This window comes from Hyla sarda, chromosome 7 (genome assembly GCF_029499605.1).
Source record: "Hyla sarda isolate aHylSar1 chromosome 7, aHylSar1.hap1, whole genome shotgun sequence".
In the NCBI taxonomy this organism is placed as follows: domain Eukaryota; kingdom Metazoa; phylum Chordata; class Amphibia; order Anura; family Hylidae; genus Hyla; species Hyla sarda.
In genome coordinates, this window is record NC_079195.1 from 231,218,450 (window position 1) to 231,239,361 (window position 20,912).

The window sequence follows — 20,912 nt, forward strand, 5'->3', positions numbered from 1 at the left end:
TAAGCGCCGGAGTACCCCTTTAAGAATGGTGGTTCTTACTCCGGTGTTAAAGGAGATCTCCAGCAAAAATTTACTTATGCCCTATCCATAGGATAAGGAATAAGTAGCTGATTACGGGGGTCAGACTACTTTTTACATTACTTTTAACCATTTTCAGGGTTCATACATTTATATCCTATACCAGAGTGGAGAGCAGATACAAAGAACAGCTTTATGCATTACTGACAACTCATTCTCTTACACTGTTATACTCGATGTCCATATTATATGTGAATTCTACGTGTAGCAGAGGCTTTGGTGCTTTCTGTGTTGAGTTTAGTTAAAGTACCTTTGTATAGTGTACACGAGGGAGTGATGGCCTTCATAATGGAGATATGTAGAGCACAGAGCTGCCTGGTCTTTTGAACTTGGAACTTATATTATTACTGGGTTTTCTCTGATCTTGTTGGAAATAAATGGATTTCACAGAACGTTCTTTGCTCCTCATTGTCCTTCACTAGACTTTATTTATTCTCGGCCATTGTGAGTTTTTGTAGTCTATTCAGAGAGGATACAAAGTGTCTTATGATGTTAGTATGGATTAGATACAGTTATACAGTGGTAGGACATACATTTCCAGGACTTTGAACACCAGTATATCATCCGCGTATGATTTGATTCTCATAAGTCCCCACAGACAGTTAATAGAATAATGAAGTGAAGGAAATCCATGTAAGCGTTTTCATCCATGTTCATTGTGTCATTTATTTGCATTGTTGATGGTTCAGCTTTGTGCAGACCAGAACTGTAATTTGTTAATGCAATGTGTTACCAAGCGTTTCATACTTTGACAAGCATTTCTGGTGTGTGTGGTACTGGTGTATTGTGGGTATAGTTGCACTCGTGTCAGCATATGGTAAAATCGGTTACATGTTACAATGTGTGTTGTCTAAGGGTCTATTCACACAGCAGAATTTCCTCAAGCGTAATTCCTCCTCCAACGAAAACCCATTACACTTCTATTGGAGTCCACACTCCCATTCACACTGCCGAATTTCCGCATGGATGCCACAACAATTCCGCACCAATTCAGCACAAAATCCACACAAACGGAAGCGAAATGGGGCGGATGAGAGGAAATTCTGCCATGTGACTATATTTAAGAAAAAAACATGTGAAATAGCGAGTCTCACAATATTACCATTGCATTGCAATTGCTAGACAATTTTGTAAGTGGAGCCACTTTTGCCAACACAATTGTGCAGCCATTGTCCATTTCATGCGGGTGTGGTTTCATTTGTCCTATACTGCCCTATACCTGTGGATTTTGTGACTTGGAATCTTTGGAAGATCTAATTTCATTGAAGCTTTACTGGGAATTTAAGTGACCTATATCCACAAACTGTGAATAAATTTACCGTACAAACTAATGTAAGAAAACGTATAATGCTATCTCTTTCTCTTGAACTAATCGTTTACTTTGTAAATCTGTTCATGTCCATCTAAAGATGGATCATCCTCCTGAAGGATCAGGATCTCCTTAAGGATGAGGTTACAACTGCGCTGTAAAAGTCTTTGGAGGAGGGGGGGGGGATGGGGAGTGGCTTGAAAGAGACAGGCAGAGAGAGAGACAAACACACACATACAGGGAGAGAAGTTTGTAGTAAATTATATATCTCACCTTACGCTGCTCAGTACTTCTCTCTAATGTCCTCCATGCTGCTGCTGTTTGTGAGGGTAGATTGTAGATTGCAAGGTGATCTTATTAGGTAAACTGCACCACTTTTCTCTGCAAAGCTAGAGGCGTCACGGGAAATGTAGGCAGCATGATAAAATCATTTCAGTGTGGAAATATAAATCAATATGGTTAAAATATGGATGCCTGCCTCATCAGCTAAAACAGGTAAGCACAAGGCATACACAAGAGCCTCTACATTGTTCTCTTATAATAGCCTGTGCTATAAAACACAAAAAAAGAAATAGTGAAGGGCTTCTTCAATCGTACTGGAGTTCCATTTTTCTAGAACATACATTTAGTGGGTATTACCATTCCCCTTGTCCATAGTGTGTATGCTGAAACTGTGAGCTCTGATTGGACACTGTCATACTTTGCAGGAACTGGAATGGTAATGTCCAGTTGTCAGTTTATTCACACAGGACAAATAAAAGTACAGCACGTTGCAACCCTCCAAAAAAGATGTTCCCGAATTTGTATTACATGGGAAATACAAGTAATTTTCTTTAAACAGACATATGAAGATATATAGGGGAATGTTACCAATCACTGACCCCTAATAAAGAACCTGTTGGATGATTTCATAGATTATGAACCCCTCAATGTGTAGACCACCATGGAGATACATTCTGAACCCCATGATGTGTAGACCACCATGTAGATACATTCTGAACCCCTTGTTGTGTCGACCACCATGTAGATGAATTCTAAATCCCTCGATGTGTAGCTCACCGTGGGGATGCATTCTGAACCCCTTGATGTGTAGACCACCATGGAGATACATTCTAAACCCCTCTATGTGTAGACCACCATGGAGATACATTCTGAACCCCTTTATGTGTAGACCACCGTGGAAATACATTCTGAACCCCATGATGTGTAGACCACCGTGGAGATACATTCTGAACCCTTGTTGTGTAGACCACCGTGGAGATACATTCTGAACCCTTGTTGTATAGACCACCGTGGAGATACATTCTGAACCCTTGTTATGTAGACCACCGTGGAGATACATTCTGAACCCCTTGATATGTAGACCACCGTGGAGATACATTCTGAACCCCTTGATATGTAGACCACCGCGGAGATACATTCTTAACCCTTGTTGTGTAGACAACCGTGGAGATAAATTCTGAACTCTTTGTTTTGTAGACCACCACGGAGATACATTCTAAACCCTTGTTGCGTAGACAACTGTGGAGATACATTCTGAACCCCTTGATGTGTAGACCACCGTGGAGATACATTCTGAACCCCTTGTTGTGTAGAACACCATGGAGATACGTTCTGAACACCTTGATGTGTAGACCACCATGGAGATACATTCTGAACCCCTTGATGTGTAGACCACCATGGAGATACATTCTCAACCCCTTGATGTGTAGACCACCGCGGAGATACATTCTGAACCCCTTGATGTGTAGACTACCGCGGAGATACATTCTAAACCCCTCGATATGTAGACTACCGTGATCATTGCAATTATCTCTTCCTGTTGGATCCTGTGGAGTTACGTATATTCTCCTCCTATGAGGGACATGACTGCCTTTATTCCTGTATATAAATTAATCTCCTCTGCAGATATGGAGGAAGGTAACATGACGCACGGCTGTATTATCAGCTCCGAGACAATCATCCGCCTTGTCATCCGATGTCCCAACATCTGCGTAATTTTCTTGTTATTTAAAAGTAACATTAATTTATAGCCTTTGTATTAAAGTAGTACAAAAGAAAGAAGAATACATTACTAGTATCTGAGATCTCGGGATCTTTTAGATTATTATTATTATTTTTGTATCAGAGATATTATTAAAGTCGACCCCTTTTAACCCCTTAACGACCAAGGACATAAATGTACGTCCTGGTGCCGCTGTATTTCGCGCTCCAGGACGTACATTTACGCCTTTACATGACCACGAGCATCAGAGCAATGCTTGGGTCATGTGCGGCAGGTCCCGGCTGCTGATAGTAGCCAGGGACCCAGCCGGTAATGGCTGACATCTGCGATCGCGCAGATGTCTGCCATTAACCCCTCAGATGCCGTGATCAATAAAGATCACGGCATCTGCAGAAGCGCGGCTACATTTTATGCTGATCTGATCGCCCGCGGCATGACCGCGGGGATCAGATCGGCTGACATGTCGACCAGAGGTCCTCTCACCTGCCTTCCTCCGCCTTCCCGGCTTCTTCTGCTCTGGTCTGAGATCGAGCAGACCAGAGCAGAAGATTGCCAATAACACTGATCAGTGCTATGCTCTATGCATAGCACTGAACAGTATTAGCAATCAACTGATTGCTATGAATAATCCCCTATGGGGACTAATAAAGTGTAAAAAAAGAAGTAAAAAAAAAAGTTAAACAAATGTGAAAAATTCCCTCCCTCAATAAAAATGGAAAATGTCCCTTTTTCCCATTTTACCCCCAAAAAGTGTAAAAAAATATATATATAAATCAACCCCTTAAGGACCATGCCCATTTTAACTTTAAGGACCAGGACAATTTTATTTTTGCGTTTTCGTTTTTTCCTCCTCGCCTTTTAAAATCCATAACTCTTTTATATTTCCATCTACAGACCCATATAAGGGCTTGTTTTTTGCGTGACCAACTGTGCTTTGTAACAAAACCTCTCATTTACCATAAAATGTAGGTGTGAACACAAAAAATGTTTTTTTAGTGAGAGAATTTTAATGAAAACCACAATTTTGCTAATTTTGAAGAGTTTTGTTTTCACACTGTACACTTTACGGTAAAAATGACATGTGTTCTTTATTCTGTGGGTCAATATGATTAAAGTGATACCCATGGCTAGATTTTTATATATTTTTGTACCGCTTAAAAAAAATCTAAAACTTTTTGTACAAAATCAGTTATCTACAATAGCCCTATTTTGACCACCTATAACTTTTTCATTTTTTCGTATATAGGGCGGTATGGGGCTCATTTTTTGCACCGTCATTTTTACTTTTTATCAATACCATATTTGCATATATAAAACTTTTAGATAATTTTGTATAAATTTTTTTGGGAATGAAATTTTACAAAAAAGCTGCATTTTGGGACTTTTTTTTTATATTTTACGTTTACGCCGTTCACCATATGGAATCATTGACATTATATTTTGATAGTTCAGACATTTACTCACGTGGCCATACCAAATATGTTTATAAAAAAAATTTGGCTTTTTGGGGGTAAAATGGGAAAAACTGACAGTTTTCATTTTTACACTTTTTATGTCCCCATAGGGGACTATCTATAGCAATCATTTGATTGCTAATACTGTTCAGTGCTATGCATAGGACATAGCACCGATCAGTGTTATTGGCTATCTTCTGCTCTGTTCTGCTCAATCTCAGACCAGAGCAGGAGACGGACGGAGGCAGGTGAGGGGACCTCCGTCTGCCTTACAGATAATCAGATCGCTGCGGCAGCGCTGCGGGTGATCCGATCATCTATTTTAACATGCTCATTGCCGCAGATGCCGTGATCTGTACTGATCACGGCATCTGAGGGGTTAAGGGCGGACATTACCGGCGGTTCCACGGCTGCTGATAGCAACCGGAACCTGCCGTGTATGATACTCGCGGTCATACACAGGATGTAAATGTACGTCCTGGTGTGCGAAGTACCGACAAACCAGGACGTACATTTATGTCCGTGGTCGTTAATGGGTTAATTAACATATTTGGTATTACTGCGTGAGTAAATGTCCGAACTATTAAAATATAATGTTAATGATCCCGTACGGGGAACAGCGTGAATGTAAAAAAAAAAAAAAGTCCAAAATTGCTGCTTTTTTTTCACATTTTATTTTAAAAAAAAAGTATTAAAAAATTAGTAAAAGTTTTATATACACAAATGTGGTATCAATAAAAAGTACAGATCATGGCGCAAAAAATGAGCCATCATACTGCTTCTTATACGGAAAAATTAAAAAGTTGTAGGTTGTCAAAAAAACGTTCTAATTTGGTGAAAGAGTTTGCAATTTTTTTTAAGCGCAACAATAATAGAAAGGTATGTTATAATGGGTATCATTTTAATCATATTGACCCACAGAATAAAGAACACACGTCATTTTTACCGTAAATTGTACGGCATGAAAACTAAACCTTCCAAAATTAGCAAAATTGCAGTTTTCTTTTTAATTTCCCCACACAAATAGTATTTTTTGGTTGCGCCATACATTTTATGGTAAAATGAGTGGTGGCATTACAACGGACAACTGGTTGCGCCAGTTGCTGTATGCTCCAGAGGAAGTTGTGTAGTTCTTTCCAGTCTGAGCACAGTGCTCTCTGCTGACATCTCTGTCCATGTCAGGAACTGTCCAGAGCAGGAGAGGTTTGCTATGGGGATTTGCTCCTGCTCTGGACAGTTCCTGACATGGACAGAGGTGTCAGCAGAGAGCACTGTGGTCAGACTGGAAAGAAATGTAAAAAGAAAAGAACTTCCTGTGGAGCATACAGTAGCTGATAAGTACTGGAAGGTTTAAGATTTTTAAATAGAAGTAATTTACAAATCTGTTTAACTTTTTGGCACCAGTTAATTTTAAAATTAAAAAAATTGTTTTCCACCGGAGTACCCCTTTAAAGGAAAACTGTCAGCTTTCTCCCCCCCACACGAACCAGCGGTACTGGCTGGTAGTGTGGGGGACGCTGATCAGTTTGATGCTCACCGTGCCCGGATACGCCGCGCCGTTCAGCTGTAATCTTCTATTTTTGGTATATGCTAATGAGGTGCTAACTGGCGCTGGCCGGGCTAACTGGCACTCTGACGTCAGTGCCGCCGGCCGCAGCGCCTTTAAATATTGCCCTTTTTTATTTAATGTGTGAATGAAGCCTATGAAGTTTTGGGTTTTCTTTCTGCCTGGATTAAAGTTATGTAGTTCTGAGACTGCAGGTCATCTGTTTATGTCTAGAGTCGCACAGTCAATATTGCGGAGTATTTGGGCGGCTGTCCAATGTTTCCCGGGCAGAACGCCATACGAGACTGACCTTTGCTTAGCTAAACCAATGTTTAAACCTTTTAGCTTCTTTGCAGGACTTTGATGTGCTGTCTTTTCCTGGACACAACTACCTGTATAATCAGACTATAATCGCTTTAACTCGCTCCCGGTAAGTCCAGTCCTTCATTATGGCGTTCGTGGTCGGCTTTGCCGCAGGAAGACTCGTGCACATAGAAAGGTCCCTGTCAATTCTGACATCAAATATCTACCTATTAAAATGTACGCTATGAATTTTGTTACATTTTTGCTATTTGTAGCTCCTTCAGGGGAAAATGTTATTTTGTGAGTAATTGCTTTCTGCTTGTGATCTGCAAGAATTTGGGGAACTTGTCATCATTTAAATAATAATGGAACAGCTCCTTTTTTAGTTTTTTTTTAAATTCATTTCTGATCCCTAATAAGGCTTACAGCTGCTTTTATCACATGAAACATTTAACAACAAATTGCAACAAAGGGAATCATCTGGGCCGTACAGTTCTTTAACCCCTTAAGGACACAGCTTTTTTTCATTTGCACTTTTGTTTTTTCCACCTCAACTTTTAAAAATCATAACACTTTCAATTCTCCACCTACAGACCCATAAGAGGGCTTTATTTTTGTGCCAGTAATTGTACTTTGTAATGGCATCAATCATTTTACCACAAAATCTAGGGCTAAATTGAAAGAAAAAACTTATTTTAACTGGGGTCGTGATCTGTAGTTTTTACTGGTAACATTTTTGTTTTGATGGGACTTTTGGATCACTTTTTATAAATTTTTTTAGGGTGTACAAAGTGACCAAAAATATGCAATTTTGGACTTTGGTATTTTTTTTTTTTTACGTGTACACCATTAACCGTGTGGTTTAATTAACAATACATTTTTTAGTTCTGACATTTACATACTCAGCGATATCACATATGTTTATGTTTATGTTTTTGTTTACATATTTATGTATGTGTCCGGGCTGCAAAAACATAAACTTGAACACTCACCTTCTCACGTTCCTCCGTTGCGGAGATATCGGCGTCCCGTTCCTCGAATGCTGCTGGCTTCTTAGGCTCGAAACATCACAGTGCAGGCAGCGTATCGCCGGCCACAGCGATGTCCCACCTCGGTCGGTGATAACGTCATGTAACGAGCCTGGGCCCCACCTTCTCCCTGCTTCATGGGCTCCTTACATGACAGTTTGCTCAGCCTATCACCGGCCTAAGAAGCCAGCAGCATCGGAGGAACGGGAGGCCGAGATCTCCGCAACAGGGGAACGTAGGAAGGTAAGTTAAAGTTAATTTTTTATGTTTTTGCAGCTGGGCACAGGGGGACTAAAAGGGGTACTCTGGTGGAAAACTTTTTATTTAATTTTTTTTTTTTTATCAACTGGTGCCAGAAAGTTAAACAGATTTGTAAATTACTTCTATTTAAAAATCCTAATATTTTCAGTACTTATTATCTACTGAATACTACAGAGGAAATTCTATTCTTTTTTTGAACATGGAGCTCTCTGCTGACATCATGGCCACAGTGCTCTCTGCTTACACCTCTGTCCATTTTAAGAACTGTCCAGAGTAGGAGAAATCCCCATAGAAAACATATGCTGCTCTGGACAGTTCCTAAAATGGACAGAGATGTCAGCAGAGAGCACTGTGGTCATGAGGTCAGCAGAGAGCTCTGTGTTCCAAAAAGAAAATAATTTCCTCTGTAGTATTCAGCAGCTAATAAGTACTGGAAGGATTAAGATTTTTTAATAGAAGTAATTTACAAATCTGTTTAACTTTCTGGCACCAGTTGATTTAAAAAAAAAAAAAAAAAAAAAAAAAGGTTTCCACCGGAGTACCCCTTTAAAAAGTTTACGCCCCAGTTCTCCTTTGGGAAAAGGGGGTAATTAAAACTTTTATTAGGGAAGGGGTTAAATCACATTTATTTACAATTTTTTAACTCAATTTTTTAGTCCACATAGGGGACTATTACATGCACTCATTAGATTGCCTATACTGTGCAATGCTATGCCATAGCATAGCATTGATCAGTGTTATCGGTGTTCTGCGATTTCCCTGCAATGATCCTGATCAGCTCCACTGAGCTGCCGGGAGTGTATTTTCGGCATTATAGATGCCTCAGTCAACTTTGATCGCTGCATCTAAAGGGTTAATGCCGGGCATCGGCCCGATCGCTGGCATCTGGCATTAGCCACGAGTACTGGTTGCTCTTCTCCTGAGCTCGCTTCATAGACCTGCCGCATGGCCGCGCCGTATATACATGGCACAGGTTGTTAAGGGGTTAAAGGGTACCTTTCAGATCCCATGATCAGTACCTAATCCTGACCATGTATATCAAATTTTTCTGCCTCTATAACTTATATTTATTATAAAAATACCTATTTTCATTAGCTCACAGTGTTAGAAATCGTCTCAGGGGAAGGGGTCGTGTCCCTCCCTTGTGGTGGTGGGAGGTAATTGGTGTGTGGAGGAAGGGGGCGTGTCCCTCCCTTGTGGTGGTTGGAGGTAATTGGTGTGTGGAGGAAGGGGGCATGTCCCTCCTTGGGGTGGTGGGAGGTTATGGGTGTTCCTGTTCATGTAGCCTTGTCCATGAGTCATCTCTTGTCATTTCTTGTCCATGACTCATGGACAAGCTGATGCTGCTGCAGGACTGGTTAGTGTCCCAGTAGGTATGGGGACCCCTAGTGGTGGGAATTTCAGGAGCCATTTTCTTTACTAAATAGTCAAAATTGTTTAAACAACCATATTACAAAAGGTCTTTAAAGGGGTATTCCAGGAAAAAAACGTTTTATATATATCAACTGGCTCCAGAAAGTTACAGATTTGTAAATTACTTCTATTAAAAAATCTTAATCCTTTCAGTACTTATGAGCTTCTGAAGTTAAGGTTGTTCTTTTCTGTCTAAATCCTCTCTGATGACACCTGTCTCGGGAAACGCCCAGTTTAGAAGAGGTTTACTATGGGGATTTGCTTCTAAACTAGGAGTTTCCCGAGACAGGTGTCATCAGAGAGGATTTAGACAGAAAAGAACAACCTTAACTTCAGAAGCTCATAAGTACTGAAAGGATTAAGATTTTTTAATAGAAGTAATTTACAAATCTGTTTAACTTTCTGGAGCCAGTTGATATGTAAAAAAAAAGTTTTTCCCTGGAATACCCCTTTAATTGTCATCGGTTTTTGGATCTGACAGTGTCCATTAAAATAAAGCTTACATTGGGTGTCCCTGCCTTACGCATTTGTGGCATATCTACAGGATATTCTCTAAATGCATTATAGGCGTAAATTGGTCCTAAGACCCAAGTTCATTGACCCCATTAAAACTCTGTGGACTCACGTTATGGTTGTATAAGGTGGTTATACCCTTCGGCAACATCTGCAGGGCCACAGTTTGAGTCCACTGCATTATCTTATCCTCTTTTGTGTAAATTTTTATGTTGTTTTTCAAAAATTAATATAACATTGTTATATATATATATATATATATATATATATATATTTGCAAATATTTTTATTTAATAAAAGACTGCAAATATTACAGATATCAGGTATCATTATATATATATATATATATATATATATATATATATATATATATATATACATACATATACAGAAAGTGCAACCTAAAATAATATAATAAATAACATAAAATACAACAATAATATAAACTAAAACTTTACTGCAAAGCAAATAGAAAGGTAATACAATGACAAAAACATAAAATTATCAGAATCTTGTTATTGTCACATTACATTTTGGTTTAAAGTAATTTATACTATATTATTAAAAAAAAATATAATTAATGTATGAATTATTAACATATGACTTAATTATGACATTTAAACTACCTATAGTACCTGTTTAAAGGGGTACACTGGTGGAAACATTTAAATTTGTTTTTTTAATCAGCTGGGGCCAGAAAGTTAAACAGATTTGTAAATAATTTCTTTTTAAAAATCTTAATCCTTCCAATACTTATCAGCTGCTGTATGCTCCACAGGAAGTTATTGAAGTTATTTTCTTTTTGAATTTCTCTTCTGTCTGACCACAGTGCTCTCTGCTGACACCTCTGTCCATGTCAGGAACAGTCCAGAGTACAAGCAAATCTCCATAACAAACCCCTCATGCTCTGCACAGTTCCTGACATGGACAGAGGTGTCAGCAGAGAGCACTGTGCAGCCAAAGACACTTATCCCCTATTCACAGGATAGGGAATGAGAGTCTGATCACGGCGAGGGGGGGTGTCCTGCCACGGCCGACACGCCCCCTCCATGTATCTCTATGGGAGAGGCGAAGATGCATCCCCGCCGCTCCCAAAGAGCTGAATGGGGGGGGGGGGGGGGGGGGGGCGTGTCATTGACCTCAGTGAGAATTACAACATGTGCATTAGCCACTCAGAGTCGCGGGAATGCTGGGGCCCCGTACGATCCGAATGCCTGGCCCCCATACGGGGGGTCCAAGCGATTGGACCCCCCGCGATCCTGCGGATAAGGCATAAGTGACTAAGTCTGCAGTACTCTTTTAACATTGGAAAATATTTGAAGCTTTTGGTGTAGTCTGAACCACGTACAATCTTCATTGGAAACTAGGGGGAACTGCACACCGCTGAGTAGATATTCTTTAGTCAATTTCAGAATAATGCATTTTGGATTTTAGGGGATTTGGGCTAAGCATATGGTTGCAGTACCAGGAATAGCCAAAGTTCTGGACATTGCTGTGTCATCTACCTGCCACCAGGAGGCGCTGTCAGTACCTGTGAGGCCTCACTGCAGGCAGTCACTCTCCAGTGTGTCTGTGCCCGGGAATTGACTGCCTGTGTGGGAGAGAGCAGAATGTTCCACACATATCTCTCAGCCTGGGAGAACAATGGCGTCTTGTATTTTTAAAATTTCTTTTGTAGAATGTTTTTGTGTACAAAGCAAATAAAATAGTGTAGGAAACCTGCTGACAGTAAACAGGACCTATTATATTACTGGGAGTACTATAGAGGCATTTATAGTTATACCGAAATTCTACTCTCTTTAAAGAAAGAGTTTCCTGCCAGCAATTATTACTGATATACATCCATTTCATGTAGAAATGGAAAACTGCAGGAAAAAGAAAATAAAAAGTTATATCTCCTGTGTATATTTGTCAGTGTTTATGCATATTGTAGAGGCTTTTTTCTATAATTCCTATAATCTCTGGTGTAGTAAAGTGTCTACAGCTTTTTCTCTATATTCTCTAGTACAGTATGGGTTCTATAGATTATTCTCTATATTCTCTAGTACAGTATGGGTTCTATAGATTATTCCCTATAGTATCTAGTACAGTATGTCTTCTATAGATTATTCCTTATAGTATCTAGTACAGTATGGCTTCTATAGATTATTCCCTATAGTATCTAGTACAGTATGGCTTCTATAGATTATTCCCTATAGTCTCTAGTACAGTATGGCTTCTACAGAATATTCCCTATAGTATCTAGTACAGTATGGCTTCTATAGATTATTCCCTATAGTATCTAGTACAGTATACCTTCTATAGATTATTCTCTATAGTATCCAGTACAGTATACCTTCTATAGATTATTCCCTATAGTATCTAGTACAGTATGGCTTCTATAGATTATTCCCTATAGTATCTAGTACAGTATGGCTTCTATAGATTATTCCCTATAGTATCTAGTACAGTATGGCTTCTATAGATTATTCCCTATAGTATCTAGTACAGTATGGCTTCTATAGATTATTCCCTGTAGTCTCTAGTACAGTATGGTTTCTATAGATTATTCCCTGTAGTCTCTAGTTCAGTATGGCTTCTATAGATTATTCCCTATAGTCTCTAGTACAGTATGGCTTCTATAGATTATTCCCTATAGTCTCTAGTACAGTATGGCTTCTATAGATTATTCCCTGTAGTCTCTAGTACAGCATGGCTTCTATAGATTATTCCCTGTAGTCTCTAGTACAGTATGGCTTCTATAGATTATTCCCTGTAGTCTCTAGTACAGTATGGCTTCTATAGATTATTCCCTGTAGTCTCTAGTACAGTATGGCTTCTATAGATTATTCCCTGTAGTCTCTAGTACAGTATGGCTTCTATAGATTACCTATAGTCTCTAGTACAGTATGGCTTCTATAGATTACCTATAGTCTCTAGTACAGTATGGCTTCTATATATTATTCCCTATAGTATCTAGTACAGTATGGCTTCTATAGATTATTCCCTATAGTATCTAGTGCAGTATGGCTTCTATAGATTATTCCCTATAGTCTCTATTACAGTATGGCTTCTATATATTATTCCCTGTAGTCTCTAGTACAGTATGGCTTCTATAGATTATTCCCTATAGTCTCTAGTACAGTATGGCTTCTATAGATTATTCCCTATAGTCTCTAGTACAGTATGGCTTCTATAGATTATTCCCTATAGTCTCTAGTACAGTATGGCTTCTATAGATTATTCCTTATAGTCTCTAGTACAGTATGGCTTCTATAGATTATTACCTATAGTATCTAGTACAGTATGGCTTCTATAGATTATTCCCTATAGTCTCTAGTACAGTATGGCTTCTATAGATTATTCCCTATAGTCTCTAATACAGTATGGCTTCTATAGATTATTCCCTATAGTCTCTAGTACAGTATGGCTTCTATAGATTATTCCCTGTAGTCTCTAGTACAGTATGGCTTCTATAGATTATTCCCTGTAGTCTCTAGTACAGTATGGCTTCTATAGATTATTCCCTGTAGTCTCTAGTACAGTATGGCTTCTATAGATTATTCCCTATAGTCTCTAGTACAGTATGGCTTCTATAGATTATTCCCTATAGTCTCTAGTACAGTATGGGTTCTATAGATTATTCCCTATAGTCTCTAGTACAGTATGGGTTCTATAGATTATTCCCTATAGTCCATAGTACTATATGGTTTCTATAGATTCTTCTCTATAGTCTCCAGTACAGTATGGCTTCTATAGATTCTTCTCTATAGTCTCTAGTACAGTATGGCTTCTATAGATTATTCTCTATAGTCTCTAGTACAGTATAGCTTCTATAGATTATTCTCTATAGTCTCTAGTACAGTATGGTTTCTAGATCATTTTCTATAGTCTCTATTATAGTATGGTTTCTATAGATTCTCTATAACCTTTAGTACATTATGGTGTCTATTAGAGCTGGGCGGTATGACCAAAAATGTGTATCATGGTATTTTTGTAAGTTATGGTGGTTCCACGGTATTTAACAGTATTTTCAACCCCCCTCCCCCCAATCATGTGACCAGTTGGCACTGTGACCCGTTATTCTCTATAGTCTTTAGTACTCTATGGGTTCTATAGAATATTCCCTATAGTTCATAGTACTGTAGGGTTTCTATAGATTCTTCTCTATAGTCTCCAGTCCAGTATGGCTTCTATAGATTCTCTACAGTTTCTAGTACAGTATGGCTTCTATAGATTCGTCTCTATAGTCTCTAGTACAGTATAGCTTCTATAGATTATTCTCTATAGTCTCTAGTACAGTATAGCTTCTATAGATTATTCTCTATAGTCTCTAGTACAGTATAGCTTCTATAGATTATTCTCTATAGTCTCTAGTACAGTATGGTTTCTAGATCATTTTCTATAGTCTCTAGTATAATATGGTTTCTATAGATTCTCTATAACCTTTAGTACATTATGGTGTCTATTAGAGCTGGGCGGTATGACCAAAAATGTGTATCATGGTATTTTTGTAAGTTATGGTGGTTCCACGGTATTTAACAGTATTTTCAACCCCCCCCCAATCATGTGACCCGTTGGCGCTGCTTCTCTCCCCCCCCTACAGTTTATCAGCCCAGCGCTGTGCTGTCCCCACATCATGGAACTAATCATATGTGACCCATGAGCGCTGTTGCTCTCCGCCCCCTAAATAATTATCAGCCGCTGCGCTGTACTGTACTATCCTGTGCCCAGGCTGCAAAAATAAACTTTCACTCTCCTTCCTACGTTCCCCCGTTGCTCCGGTACTGGCCTCACGATCCTCTTGCTGCTTCCTGGGGATGGGAACGTCACAGAGCCACCAGCTTATCACCGGCCGCAGCGATATCCCACCTCGGCCAGTAATAGGCTGAGCGCACTGTCATGTAAGAAGCCGGCCCCTTACATGACAGTGGGCTCAGCCTATCACCGGCCGAGGCTGGACATCCCTGCGGCCGGTGATAAGCTGACGGCTCTGTGACGTTCCCATCCTCAGGAAGCAGCAAGAGGACCATGAGGCCAGTGCCGGAGCAACAAGGGAACGTAGGAAGGTAAGTGAAAGTTTAGGATAGTACAGTACAGTACAGCGCAGCGGCTAATAATTATTTGGGGGCGGGGGAGAGAAGCAGCACTTGCGGGTCACATATGATTAGTTCCCTGATGTGGGGACAGCGCAGTGCTGGGCTGATAATTAATTGGGGGGAGAAGAGAAGCAGAACAGCACCCGCGGGTCACATATGATTAGTTCTCCGATGTGGGGACAGCGCTCTGCGGCTGATAATTCATTAATTCGAGGGGGATAGGGGCCCAACTGGTATTGCGGTATCGGAAAAATTCATATCATGCAGGAAAAAAATTTTGGTATTCGGTATGAACTGGTATACCGCCAAGCACTAGCGTCTATAGGATCTTCTCTATAGTCTCCAGTACAGTATGGCTTCTATAGATTCTCTATAGTCTCTAGTACAGTATGGTTTCTATAGATTCTTCTCTATCGTCACTAGTACAGTATGGTTTCTATAGATTCTATAGACACTAGTTTTTGTCTGAGCAGTTTGCTATTCTCCCTGGCTGGGGAATAGTAAATGCTCTGAGCCAATTGCAACTCGGGTGTGGCTATTTAAACCCTAGCCTTGCTGCACTCTGGTTTCTTAATCATACACCTTGTATTTATATTGTAATATTTCTGAGTTTTTAACCATGTTTCTTAGGATATTGTATGTCCATTCTGCTTTAGCCTTGTTTCTTAGTCCATGTTCACACTGTGAGTCTTGTTTGTACCGTACCCCATTTCCTACTAGGCCAGTATCCTGAACACACGGTGGAGTGTGCCCTTCTGGGTAGTAGTTTATTTGGCTTTAGTATTAATGTCCCTCCATGTATGGAGTGTTGCGTCTAGAAAGTTCATGATTTCTGATCTTTGGAGTTTTTTGTACATGCACTGATCATAGAGTACATGATCACTGATCTAGTGTTTCCTCTGTAGTTTACTATTGTTCTATAGTGTCCTCTGTGCTTATATACTGATCTGTGTCCTCTGAACTTAATCTGTTTATGTTAGTTATCTGAGTCCAGTGTGAACAGTGTTCTATGTTCCTGATTAGTTTAGTGTTTCACATTCAGTTCTTCTGTTTATCCCCTGCATTTTCTGGTTTCTGCTATATACTCATTCCATACCTTGTTCATTTATTCATATCTGCCGTTTATCTGGATTCCGATTTTTTAACTGTTTGTCTAGATATTGCCCTGTTTGCCTGAATATATTCTGTCTTGTATATATGCTTGTTTGGTAGTTTTCCCGTTATGTTTCTGGCCTGTGTCCGACTATGTACATTATTATTTGTTTTTACGCCCACTGCACTTTAGCTCATGTAGGGTCCGACACCGTGGCTGTTGATCCACCGTTTAGGGAGAGGGTTATTAGGGACAGCTTAGGGCTCACTCTCCCTGTCCACCCATGGTAATGACAGAATATCTATAGTCTCTATTACAGTATGATTTCTAGATTATTTTCTATAGTCTTTAGGACAGTATGGCTTTTATAGATTATTTTCTATGGTCTCTAGTACAGTATGGCTTCCACAGATTCTCTATAGTCTCTAGTACAGTATGGCTTCCACAGATTCTCTATAGTCTCTAGTACAGTATGGCTTCCACAGATTGTCTATAGTCTCTATTACAGTATGGTTTCCACAGATTCTCTATAGTCTCTATTACAGTATGGTTTCCACAGATTCTCTATAGTCTCTATTACAGTATAAGCACTCAGATGGATCCCTCCAAGGAACAGCACAGGATAAAAGCAGCACACAAAACTTCAAAGGTAAAATGATTTATTTACCCGGCATGCAACGCGTTTCGCTGGACAACCAGCTTCATCAGGCATGTTAGGGGTAGGAACACATAAGGTATTTATACATAGTTATTAACCCATACATTGCTGGTGTGACAGCTGTTTCGTGGTTTTTGCCACTCGTCAGTACAGAGCAGGGTGATCTGTACTGACGAGTGGCGAAAACCATTGCTGTCACACCAGCAATGTATGGGTTAATAACTATGCATAAATACCTTATGTGTTCCTACCCCTAACATGCCTGATGAAGCTGGTTGTCCAGCGAAACGCGTTGCATGCCGGGTAAATAATCATTTTACCTTTGAAGTTTTGTGCGCCGCTTTTATCCTGTGCTGTTCCTTGGAGGGATCCGTCTGAGTGCTTCACCTGTGGTGCCAGGAGCGGCTGCCGATCTTCGCCTGTTGAGGGTTATTCCATGTTTACACCATAGTTGTACTTGGCTGTAGTACAACTATACTCGGTGAGCACTATTGCATTTCAATTCATTTCAATTTTTATATATTACGTTATCACACTAGGAGCGCTTCTCCTTGTCTATATTTTCTATTACAGTATGGCTTCCATAGATTCTCTATAGTCTCTATTACAGTATGGTTTCCACAGATTGTCTATAGTCTCTATTACAGTATGGTTTCCACAGATTGTCTATAGTCTCTATTACAGTATGGTTTCCACAGATTCTCTATAGTCTCTATTACAGTATGGTTTCCACAGATTCTCTATAGTCTCTATTACAGTATGGTTTCCACAGATTCTCTATAGTCTCCAGTACAGTATGGGGTTTCTTGATTCTTTATAATCTCTGGTATATTATGGTTTCTACAGCTCTCTAGTACAGTATGGTTTCTATAGATTCTTCTCTATAGTCTCCAGCACAGTATGGTATGTAGATCATTTTCTATAGTCTATTTTATCAGGTCTCAAGTCCTGCAGCAATATGTAGGACCAGCTCTTGAGTGGAAGAGTTCCCACACTTTTTTTCCCAGGACTTGACCCCTGGTTTTTCATCTCTATGATCTCTAGTACATTATGATCTCTATGGTCGCTAGTACAGTATGGTTTCTATATTCTTTTCTATAGTCTCTAGCACAGAATGGTTTCTTTAGATTATTCTCTATAATCTCTAGTACAGTCTGATTTCCTTAAATTCTTCCCTATAGTCTCTAGTACAATATAGTTTCTACAGCTTCTTCCCTATAGTCTATAGTACAGTATGGGTTTTCTAGATTCTTCTCTATAGTCTCTGGTATATTATGGTTTCTACAGCTTATTCTCTATAGTTTGTAGTACATTATGGGTTATATGTTCTTCTCAGTAGTCCCTGGTACAGTATGGGTTCTAGAGCTTCTTTCTTATAGTTTCTGGTATATTATGGTTTCCACAGCTTCTTTGCTATAGTCTCTAGTGCAGTATGGTCCCTATGGATTCTTTTTTTATAGTCTCTAGTGCAGTATGGTCACTATAGATTCTTCTTTATAGTCTCTAGTGCAGTATGGTCACTATGGATTCTTCTTTATAGTCTCTAGTGAAGTATGGTCCATATATATTCTTCTTTACAGACTCTAGTGCAGTATGGTCCCTATAGATTCTTGTTTATAGTCTCTAGTGCAGTATGGTCCCTATAGATTATTCTTTATAGTCTCTAGTGTAGTATGGTCCCTATAGATTCTTCTTTACAGTCTCTAGTATTTTTTCTAGATTATTTGCTATAGTTTACAGAACAGTATGGGTTCTATAGATCCTTTTCTTTAGTCTCTAGTACAGTATGGCTTCCATGGATTCTCTATAGTCTCTATTACAGTATGGGTTTTCTAGATTCTTCTCTATAATCTTTGGCATATCATGGTTTCTACAGCTTCTTCCTATATTCTCTATTAGAATATGGCTTCTATAGATTCTTCTCTATAGTCTATGGTACAGTATGGGTTCTATAGATTTTTTTTTAGAGTATCTAGTACAGTATGGGTTCTATAGATTTGTTTCTATATCCTCTAGTACATTATGGCTTCTATAGATTCTTCTGTATAGTCTCTGGTACAGTATGGGTTCTATGGATTCTTTTCTATAGTCTCTGGTACAGTATGGGTTCTATGGATTCTTCTCTATAGTCTATGGTACAGTATGGGTTCTATAGATTTTTTTTTTAGAGTATCTAGTACAGTATGGGTTCTATAGATTCGTTTCTATATCCTCTAGTACATTATGGCTTCTATAGATTCTTCTGTATAGTCTATGGGACAGTATGGGTTCTATGGATTCTTTATTGTCTCTGGTACAGTATGGGTTCTATGGATTCTTTTCTATAGTCTCTGGTACAGTATGGGTTCTAGAGCTGCTGGTTCTTATATACATGACATATCTTCACCTACACTGATAAACATTTGCTATACTCCCCCTTATGTTATCTTCCTTGTCTCCATGCATCCGTCTTCACAGCCATTATATTTCTCTATACGTTTTTTCAGCATATTGGTGTTTCTGTCACTATGACATCATGCGGTGACTGGAGGCTATGAGGGGTCTGTCATATTCATCCAGAATTATGGGTTTGTTTACTTACAGAAATACAGCCAGAAATCTGATGTACGGCCCATTCAGAGATGCTTGGCATAGAATTCATTTAATGCTTTCTCTCTACTCTCATTATCTTTGATCGCACAATGTTCATAGTGATGTATTTGGCCAAACATTATCTCATATAGCAGTATAGGAGGGGGCATGAGAGTCTGTTGTGTCTGTAATGGGGCTGTGCTGCCAGAGTAATAGGAGCAACTGATGTGTCATAGAAGGTTGAGCTGAATGAATGGTTTCCAGAAGTTCCGTCAAAAATAGCTGGGAATCACTGGTTTACACCCGACATTCTTGATATACCCTGGTGTTACTCTCTGTAGTGACCAGATCATATTTACTATTCTCTAACCTGCATTGGAAAAATGTCATTGGGAATCTGGTTGCTTTAAAAAATAAACTCCCCCATGGTGCGCCAATCATCAGACTTCTGTGTTTATAGATTTATTGCCCTTCTAGCCAACCGCCGGTAGAGTAGTAGCATTAGGGTGGGTGGCCATAAACTCTACATGGATGGTCCAACATATCTTTGCGGAGCATTGTTGCAGTACATGGATCGAGCCGCTGTAAGAGCAGAGAGATGCCTGTTGGTGACGGCCGGGCTCTCCACAGAGGAAGCAGGGATGGTGTATTACCATGTATTACTGTTCCCGCCTTCCCATTTGTTGTATACACAGCTCTCAATGAGCATTTTGTATACAGCTTAGGTTAAGTTTACACCACAATTCAGCTCCATCCAAGGGCGCTCCATTACAGTGTTCAAACAGATCCTTTGCACAATAAAAACCAACGTGATCCAGTGGATCCCATCTGGTGTTAGTTGAATGATGGTTTGAACCATAAGACTTCCTGCTTCCCGGCCTGTCAATCATGTAATCAACACATGTTGGCACATTGCCATTGTGCTTCATTCTTTTTTTTTTGCACCGAATGGCCCCAAAACAGGTCGGAGCACAGACGGATCCCAGCTTGACTTGAATGGGGTCCGTCGGGGATCTGGTAGTCTGCACAATTTTTTTTCTCTGCTAAACTCCCATTGTTTTGTTGGAGCTCTAAATAGCGAAGCCTGACCGCAGTGTGATGGATGCCCAGATGAGCATTACAGGCCAGGTGCTATATTGTCCCTGTAATTGGGGTTAATATATGAAAAATATCTTTAGTGTGAGAATGTCTAGGTATTTTATCACTTTATGGGGGCATTATATGTAAAATAAAAAAGTATATATATATAAAACAAAAGCCAAAATTGATACAAAACAAAAATATATATATATATAAGAAATAATTTTAAAAACAGAACTAACTGACTCAAGGTGACTCAATTTAAATAAATCATCACTTTGTGCTAAATAAAAAAATAAATAAAGCATATATATATTTTTTTTTTTCTACCTGAATTCACACACACACACACACACACATATATATATAATCTTATTTTTTTTATTAGGATTCTTTTACCTTTCTCCGTGATATGACAACAAAACAAACAAAATTAATTAAAATAAAAATAATGCCTAATGTATCTCGGAAACAAAGAGCTAATTTTGTTTTTATTGATTGAGAAGACACTTTATAGCTTTT

At 39.2% G+C, this 20,912-nt stretch overlaps 2 long non-coding RNA genes across 2 annotated transcripts in view; one reads left to right on the forward strand and one right to left on the reverse strand.

Moving 5' to 3' along the window:
* Positions 1-20,912, forward strand: part of LOC130283479 (uncharacterized) — an 83,013-nt gene that overhangs the window by 39,539 nt on the left and 22,562 nt on the right. The gene's annotated exons all lie outside the window — the stretch shown is intronic.
* LOC130283480 (uncharacterized) lies at positions 375-19,678 on the reverse strand. The gene is made up of 3 exons (XR_008846711.1): positions 19,321-19,678; positions 1,661-1,776; positions 375-537 (listed from the first exon to the last, which is right to left on the reverse strand). It is a non-coding gene; the product is annotated as an uncharacterized LOC130283480 (long non-coding RNA).